This window comes from Tachyglossus aculeatus, chromosome 9, assembly GCF_015852505.1.
Source record: "Tachyglossus aculeatus isolate mTacAcu1 chromosome 9, mTacAcu1.pri, whole genome shotgun sequence".
In the NCBI taxonomy this organism is placed as follows: Eukaryota; Metazoa; Chordata; class Mammalia; order Monotremata; family Tachyglossidae; genus Tachyglossus; species Tachyglossus aculeatus.
The window spans coordinates 41,392,398-41,401,882 of record NC_052074.1 but is presented as its reverse complement, the minus strand read 5'-3'; positions in this window follow the sequence as shown (position 1 = coordinate 41,401,882).

Here is a 9,485-nt window from a genome sequence, read left to right as displayed (position 1 = left end):
GCGGAGCCGGGATTTGAACCAACGACCTCTGACTCCAAAGCCCGGGCTCTTTCCACTGAGCCGCGTAGCATTCTGCACACAGCGGGCACTTGATAAACTTTAGAAAGGTAAAGGTGGAGGGCAGGGTCTGGGTTCAGTTTGGTAATTAATTACTGTTAATTACCAGTTAATTCCAGCTTTCTAGTGGGTTATTGTATGAGTGCCCCCCCCCCCCCCCCCCCCCCCTTGGGGAGAACTGCTTTTTGGGTGAAGGGAAGGAGGTAAGATGGGGGGGATGGAAAGGGGGAGGAGGGGGAGAGGAAGGAGGGGGCTCAGTCTGGGAAGGTCCAGTGGGCATCTCTCTGGGCTAGTATGTACAAATATGTTTGTACATATTTATTACTCTATTTATTTATTTTACTTGTACATATCTATTCTATTTATTTTATTTTGTTATCATGTTTGGTTTTGTTCTCTGTCTCCCCCTTTTAGACTGTGAGCCCACTGTTGGGTAGGGACTGTCTCTATGTGTTGCCGACTTGTACTTCCCAAGCACTTAGTATAGTGCTCTGCACACAGTAAGCGCTCAATAAATATGATTGATTGATTGATTGATTGATTGATAGTGCTCCTGGGGCTCGTTGGAGACTTGGGCATGTCAAGGGCTCAGGGAACCTTCTGCCTTTCCTGCAAGCTACCGTTAGCCGGGACCCTTGCGGCTGAAGACCTGTTCTTCAGAGCCTGCATCCGTTCAGAGCTAAAGAAAAGCCGAGAACTGAACAGATCAAACACCAGTCCCAAAAATGTGATCGCTGGAGGGAACTGGCGTACAGTTTAGCGGTCCCACGCAGCCCCCAGAATCTGCCCAGGGTATTATGATTTCACCAGACAAACGCACTGTACGACAAAGTAACCATTCATAGCGGCAGACAGCGGGCCTAGCTGAAATCATTCCCCAAACAGAAACTGGGGAAGTCGAGTTTGCTTTATTCTAAGGCCGCTATTCATCGGCCTGCACGGTGCGCTGAATTCCTCAATCATTTCTCCGCCCCGGGTCCCGACGCACATCTATTTTCAAGAGGCAACGTTCCCTGGGTGCTTTCTGCTTTGGAAGTATGTTTTCATTCGGTGCATTGCTTGTCAGAACTTAAATACATCTCAGGGACTCAGGGTGGGCAGGGCAGGGGGGAGTCCTGCTTACCAAAACCCGTTTGGGAACGTGACTTTGCCCCCCGGTCCTTATTTAGTCCAGTGCTCTGCACACAGTAAGCGCTCAGTAAATACGATTGAATGAATGAATGAATTTGGAAGATTTCTCAGACCGGAGGAACTCCCGAGATCCCAGACTTTGTGATGTCCTGTCAACCCCGGCCACAGAGCCTTAATAATAATAATGCCCTTACTATGTGCAAGGGCAGTGCAAAGCACTGTTCTATGCGCTGGGGAGGTTACAAGGTGATCAGGTTGTCCCATGGGGGGCTCACAGTCTTCATCCCCATTTTCCAGATGAGGGAACTGAGGCCCAGAGGCCCCTGCCTTACCTCCTTCCCTTCCCCACAGCACCTGTATATATGTATCTATGTTTGTACGGATTTATTACTCTATTTATTTATTTATTTTACTTGTACATTTCTATTCTATTTATTTTATTTTGTTAATATGTTTGGTTTTGTTCTCTGTCTCCCCCTTCTAGACTGTGAGCCCACTGTTGGGTAGGGGCCGTCTCTAGATGTTGCCAACTTGGACTTCCCAAGCACTTAGTACAGTGCTCTAAACACAGTAAGTGCTCAATAAATACGATTGATTGATTGATTGATTATTAAGCGCTTACTATGTGCAAAGCAATGACATTTGTTAAGTGCTTAGCTAGCATCTACTTCAGCTCTTTATTCAGTTTCTGGCACATAGTAAGAGCTTAACAAGTACCATAAAAAAAGTTAGTGAACATGATCTCTGCCATCAAGGAGCTTATGGTTTACTGAGGGCAAAGCACTGTGCTAAACACTGTCAGCTGTGTGACTTTGGGCAAGTCACTTCACTTCTCTGGGCCTCAATTATCTCATCTGTAAAATGGGGATTAAGACTGTGAGCCCTCCCCATGGGACAATCTGATCACCTTGCAACCTCCCCAGCCCTTAGAACAGTGCTTTGCACATAGTAAGCGCTTAATAAATACCATTATTATTATTATTATTATTACAGCAGCACAGGCAGACACAATTCCTCAATTTCTCAAAAAACTTACAGTCTACCTTTGGTTTTAATGGCATATTCTGCTAAGCACTTACTCTGTATTAAGTACTGTACTCAGCGCTGGGGTAGATACAAGCTAATCAGGTTGGACACATGTCCCGTGTGGGGTCCACAGTCTTAAACCCCATTGTCCACATGAGGTAACTGAGGCACAGAGAAGCTAAGCGACTTTCTCAAGGTCACATAGCTGACAGGGGACCAGGCGGACACTTAGAACCCAGGTCTTCTGACTCCCAAACCTGTGCTCTCTCCAAAAGGCCGAATGGCTTCCGGGCTGAACGGTCGAGAGAGTAGAGTTAGTCGAACTAGTCCCTGCCCTGAAAGGACTTACAGTTGAGTGGAGGAATTTATAATAGTAGGCACTTCATAAATACTGTTGATTGATTGTTTGAACAGTAAATGGATTAATGAAATGAGTAGAAGCGCCATAAATACGCCTGATTGATTGAGTGGTTGAACAGTGAGTGGACCGGCGTGGCGGATAGATGCCCCCTAAATACAATGATTTATAGAGTCTTCCTTCCTTACAAGCCTCGATACTGACGTGACAGTTGCCCTGACATGACAAACCAACATTTGGGGAAGAAAAAGGTGGAGTACGTTTCGGAGTGGAAAGCAAGCTAAAGTAAAAAAAAAAATGAAATGGTAGAGAAAGATGGGTTGTCCCAGAATTAAGACATCCATCTCTCATGACATCATCAATTCACTTGCAGAATGGAAGGGGGTAGCGTGGGCTCAAAATGTACTAGATGCCATTTAGAATAAATGACAATTGTAGAATTATTTAAAGTGGTTACACTCTAGAACAAAGGAAAAGCCATTGGGTTAGAGCCAATTAGGCGGTGGATGATTCTCTCTGGAAACTTAGCAGCCGTGATGGAAAGCATCACCCAACAGGGAGCCTGGGAGATGGTTCTTTCTGTTGGGATTTTCCAGATCAGATGAAAGGCATTTGCCCGAGGCTGTGGAGATGGGGATTTTAGGATCACGAGATCGCGTCTTCTCACCCCCTTAGCCAGGCTGCCCTTCGTTTCTCAGTTCCTCAGTTGGAGGCAGGCCTTGATTAGCCGTGGATCGGCTCCGCCGGAGAGGAGGCCGATTCCGACTGGTCGGGATTCTGGCTTGCCAATTGGAGGCAGATTTTACTTGGTTCCTTGAAGGCCTCTGATCGGATCTGATGGCTGGAGGCATTTAAGGAGACATAATCAATCAATTGTATTTCTTGAGTGCTTACTGTGTGCAGAGCACTGTACTAAGCGCTTGGGAAGTACAAGTTGGCAACATATAGAGACAGTCCCTACCCAACAGTGGGCTCACAGTCTAGAAGGGGGAGACAGAGAACAAACCCAAACATATTAACAAAATAAAATAAGTAGAATAGATATGTACAAGTAAAATAAATAAATAAATAGAGTAATAAATATGTACAAACATATTATGTACAAGGCATAAGAGAAGCAGCGTGGCTCACTGGAAAGATCTGAGAATTCTAGAGTCTTCTAGACTGTGCTGAGCTCTGCTAAGCTGAGTCTTCTAGACTGTGAGCCCGCTGTTGCGTAGGGACCATCTCTATATGTTGCAAACTTGGACTTCCCAAGCGCTTAATACAGTGCTCTGCACACAGTAAGTGCTCAATAAATATGATTGATTGAATGAATGAATGAAGAGCACGGGCTTTGGAATCAGAGGTCATGGGTTCAAACCCCGGCTCTGCCAATTGTCAGCTGTGTGATTTTGGGCAAGTCACTTCACTTCTCCAGGCCTCATCTGTTACCTCATCTGTAAAATGGGGATTAAGACTGTGAGCCCCCCCAGTGGGACAACCTGATCACCTTTCAACCTTCCCAGTGCTTAGAACAGTGCTTTGCATGTAATAAATGCTTAATAAATGCCACCATTATTATTATTATTATTTTCCCATCGGTTGGAGCCGGCCGTTGATTGGTGGGCACCTTCCTGCTAGTCTGTGAGCCCACTGTTGGGTAGGGACCATTTCTATATGTTGCCAACTTGTACTTCCCAAGTGCTTAGTACAGTGCTGTGCACACAGTAAGCGCTCAATAAATACGATTGAATGAATGAATGAATGAATGAATCAGGGCTGGAGGAGGAGGAAAACCCTGTGATGTAGCCCGCCGATCACGTGGGTGTTGGGATTCGGTGCTGAGTGGCAGCTATGACCATGTGAAATCAGCGCCGGGCTAAAACTCCTTTTTTCTCCAGAGCAGAGCCTGGCCCACAGGCTCGAGCTCAGCCGCTGCCGTTGAGAGGAGACTGACCTTCAGACATCAGAAGTCGCCATTGAAGTAAAAAGCCCCCGCGTTCGAGGGACAGAGGGAAAGTTTGCTCACCCGACCCTAGCTGGAGAAATTTTTTGTGTGGAGAATGTCAAAGTTCTCGTGACGGGGCCTCACGGGACACTGTTTGAGCGCCGTGACTAAGCAGCGAAATCAGAGACCTCCTGAAAGCGGCCACAGTAGAGTCACTAAAGGTTGCCTGGGTCCCATGGAGGGCAGAGGAGGAAGGTGGTCTCGAGACAGTGTGGCCTTGTGACTAGAGCACAGGGCTGGGAGTCAGAAGGACCTGGGTTCTAATCCCGGCTCTGCCAATTGCTTACTCTGTGATCTTGGGCAAATCACTTAACCTCTCTGTGTCTCAGTTTCCTCAAAATGGGGATTAAAGGCCTGTTCATTAATTCATTCACCTCACCCTGGGCTTCAAGGCTGTCCATCCCCTGGCCCCCTCCTACCTCACCTCCCTTCTTTCCTTCTCCAGCCCAGCCCACACCCTCCGCGCCTCCACCGCTAATCTCCTCACCGTACCTCGTTCTCGCCTGTCCTGCCATCGACCCTGGGCCCACGTCATTCCCCGGGCCTGGAATGCTCTCCCTCTGCCCATCCGCCAAGCTAGCTCTCTTCCTCCCTTCAAGGCCCTATTGAGAGCTCACCTCCTCCAGGAGGCCTTCCCAGACTGAGCCCCTTCCTTCCTCTCCCCCCTCGTCCCCCTCTCCGTCCCCCACTTCTTACCTCCTTCCCTTCCCCACAGCACCTGTATATATGTATATATGTTTGTACATATTTATTACTCTACTTATTTATTTATTTATTTTACTTGTACATATCTATTCTATTTATTTTATTTTGTTAGTATGTTTGGTTTTGTTCTCTGTCTTCCCCTTTTAGACTGTGAGCCCACTGTTGGGTAGGGACTGTCTCTATATGTTGCCAATTTGTACTTCCCAAGCGCTTAGTACAGTGCTCTGCACATAGTAAGCGCTCAATAAATACGATTGATGATGATTCATTCAATTGTATTTATTGAGTGCTTACTGTGTGCGGAGCACTGTACTAAGTACTTGGGAAGTACAAGTCGGCAACATATAGAGACGGTCCCTACCCAACAACGGACTCACAGTCTAGAAGCGGGAGATGGACAACAAAACGAAACAGGTGTACAGGTGTCAAGTCATTAGAATAAATAGAATTAAAGCTAGATGCACATCATTAACAAAATCAATAGAATAGGAAATACGTACAAGTAAAACACATAGAGTAATATATCCGTACAAACATATATACAGGGGCTGTGGGGAGGGGAAGAAGGTAGTGAGGAGGGGATGGGGAGGAGGAGAGGAAAAAGGGGGCTCAGTCTGGGATAGAGTCTTGCGGATAGAGAAGCAGCGTGGCTCAGTGGAAAGAGCCCGGGCTTTGGAGTCAGAGGTCATGGGTTCAAACCCCGGCTCCGCCAATTGTCAGCTGTGTGGCTTTGGGCAAGTCACTTAACTTCTCTGGGCCTCAGTTACCTCATCTGTAAAATGGGGATGAAGACTGTGAGTCCCACGTGGGATAATCTGCTCGCCTTGTCTTCTCCCCAACGCTTAGAACAGTGCTTTGCACATAGTAAGCACTTAATAAATGTCATTATTATTATTATTATTTACTGAACACTTACTGTGTGTAGAACACTTTGGAGAGTCCAGTTCAGTAGATCTGGTAGACATTATCCCTGTCCTCAAGGAACTGACAATATGGGAGATAAGATACCCAATCTAGTTACTTCCTAGATAATAATAATAATAATAATAATAATAATAATAATAATAATAATGATGATGATGGTATTTGTTAAGCGCTTACTATGTGCAAAGCACTGTTCTAAGCACTGGGGAGGTTACAAGGTGATCGGGTTGTCCCGGGGGGGTCTCACAGTTTTAACCCCCATTTTACAGATGAGGTAACTGAGGCACAGAGAAGTGAAGTGACTTGCCCAAAGTCACACAGCTGACAGTTGGCAGAGCCGGGATTTCATTCATTCATTCAATCGTATTTATTGAGCGCTTACTGTGTGCAGAGCATTGTACTAAGCTCTTGGGAAGTACAAGTTGGCAACATATAGAGATGGTCCCTACCCAACAGTGGGCTCACAGTCTAGATTTGAACCCATGACCTCTGACCCCAAAGCCCAGGCTCTTTCCACTGAGCCATGCTGCTTCTCGTGAATGTTAGATGTTCATCCCCATGTAGGGTGTTCAATCTGATTAGCTTGTTCCCTCCGTAGCTTTTAGCAGAGTGCTTGGCTCCTTATCTGATCATCAGAAAGAACATAACTAATTCCTTAGATAGTGATGGGAAAAAAAACATGGAAAATCTGTTGCACTCAACCTATGACCAGCCGGTGGAGAGAAGCAGCCGGACAATTGGCTCTAGAGAGGGAATCCAAGCATGAGTTGTCAGCAGAGGCTGAGGATCAATGTTTAATAAATTACCATGCTTCTGAAATCCAGACACCACCCCTCATTTCTATTAATAATAATAATAATGATGATGGCATTTATTAAGCGCTTACTATGTGCAGAGTGCTGTTCTAAGCTCTGGGGTGCTTACAAGGTGATCAGGTTGTCCCACGGGGGGCTCACAGTCTTCATCCCCATTTTACAGGTGAGGGAACTGAGGCATAGAGAAGTGAAGTGACTTGCCCAAAGTCACACAGCTGACAATTGGCAGAGCCGGGATTTGAACCCGTGACCTCTGACTCCTAAGCCTGTGCTCTTTCCATTGAGCCACGCTGCTTCTCCCAAATCTGGGGCATGGATGTCGGGAGAAGGATGACCGCAGGAAGCTCCGGTCTCCCTGTAGCCGTCATTATTATCGCCATCAGTGGAATTTATCGAGCTCTTACTGTGTGCAGAGCACTGGACTAAGTGCCTGGGAGAGTACAATATAACAATAAACAGGCACGTTCCCTGCCCGCAGCGAGCTTACAATATAGAGAGGAAGACAGACATTAGTATGAATAAATAATTTATAACATAAAGAAGAGCGCTCTGCAAAGAGCTCGGGCTGAGGGGATTATCCCGGCCACCTTCGAGAAACACGGGGGACGGGAGGGAGTGGAAAAATGTTGGCCCAGGAAAACCAGCCAACCTTTCAGCTCCGGAGCTGAGAAAAATCACACCCGGAGGCGAGGGAGGAGCGACCGATAAAGGGCAAAACCGGCAATCACTTGGAGGATTCAGTGGGCTGAAAGCAAAGTTTCATTGCATTTCAGCAGCGTTTGGGTTGCCAGCCGGCGGAACGGAGCTTCATCCCAACTTTCACCGCGGGCAACCGGGAGCCAAAACCCGAGAGGTTTTTTTCTGAAGACAGGAGGTCCGAGGAACTCGTCGAGGGCCACCGAGAGGATAAGCTCTGGTCAGAAAGTCAAGATCTCTAATCCCTGCTCTGCTACTAGTAATAATAATAATAATGATGCTATTTACCAAGTGCTTACTATGTGCAAAGCACTATTCTAAGCACTGGAGAAGTTACAAGGTGATCAGGTTGTCCCATGGGGAGCTCACAGTCTTCACCCCCATTTTACAGATGAGGTAACTGAGGCCCAGAGAAGTTAAGTGACTTGCCCATAGTCACACGGCTGACAATTGGTGGAGCAGGGATTTGAACCCCTGACCTCTGACTCCAAAGCCCGGGCTCTTTCCACCGAGCTGCGCTGCTTCTCATACTTGTCTGCTGTGCGGTCTTGGGCAAATCACTTCACGTCTCTGGGCCTCAGTTTCCTCATCTGTAAAATGAGGATTAAAACTGTGAGCCCTTTGTGGAACCGCGACTTTGTCCAAACCGATTTGCTTGGATTCACCCTATTGTTTAGTACAGTACCTGGCCCACAGTAAACAATTAACAAATACCGTTATTATTATTATTATTATTATTATTATAGTAGCAATATTTATTAAGTTCATATATTATCACAGTAGTAATAATAATAGCATTTATTAAATGCATATTGGGTGAAGAATACTGCATTAAGCGCTTCTGAGAGAACAGTTGTGGAATTAAACATGGTCACTGCTGCTTTCTCCCAAGCCCTCAGTACAGTTCTCTGCATGCAGTAAGTGCTCATTAAATACCTTGATTGATTGACTGTCATCCCAGTGGAACCAGGAAGCTTGGGAGAGCCAAGGACTTCTTGTCATCCTAGACATCCATTCTTCCGGCTCTTCCTCCCTTTTCTCCACTCCTGGGCAAGGCACTCTCCCTCTCTAGGCCTCTGCTTCCTCATCTGTAAAATCAATCAATCAATCAATCGTATTTATTGAGCGCTTACTGTGTGCAGAGCACTGTACTAAGTGCTTGGGAAGTACAATGGGGATGAGACACATGCTCTTCCTACCTAATAGACCGGGATCTCAGGGAGGGGCAGGGATAGGGCCCAAGATCATCATCATCAATCGTATTTATTGAGCGCTTACTGTTTGCAGAGCACTGTACTAAGTGCTTGGGAAGTACAAATTGGCAACAAATAGAGACAGTCCCTACCCAACAGTGGGCTCCCGGTGCTTAGTATAATAATAATAATTATTATGGCATTTATTAAGCACTTACTATGTGCAAAGCACTGCTCTAAGCACCGGGGTGGTTACAAGGTGATCAGGTTGTCCCACAGGGGGCTCACAGTCTTAATCCCCATTTTCCAGATGAGGCAACTGAGGCCCAGAGAAGTGAAGTGACCTGCCCAAAGTCTCAATTGGCAGAGCCGGGATTCGAACCCATGACCACTGATTCCAAAGCCCGGGCTCCTTCCACTGAGCCACGCTGCTTCGCTGCTTAGTACTGTAGTTTGGCTCAGAAAGAGCGCTCTCCCTACTCCAGTCCAGATTTCACTCTGTGGCCCTGATCACGTTTCTACAAAAACGTTCAGTCCACATTTCCCAGCTCTTCCAAAGCCTCCTGTGATTGCCCATCCACCTTTGCATC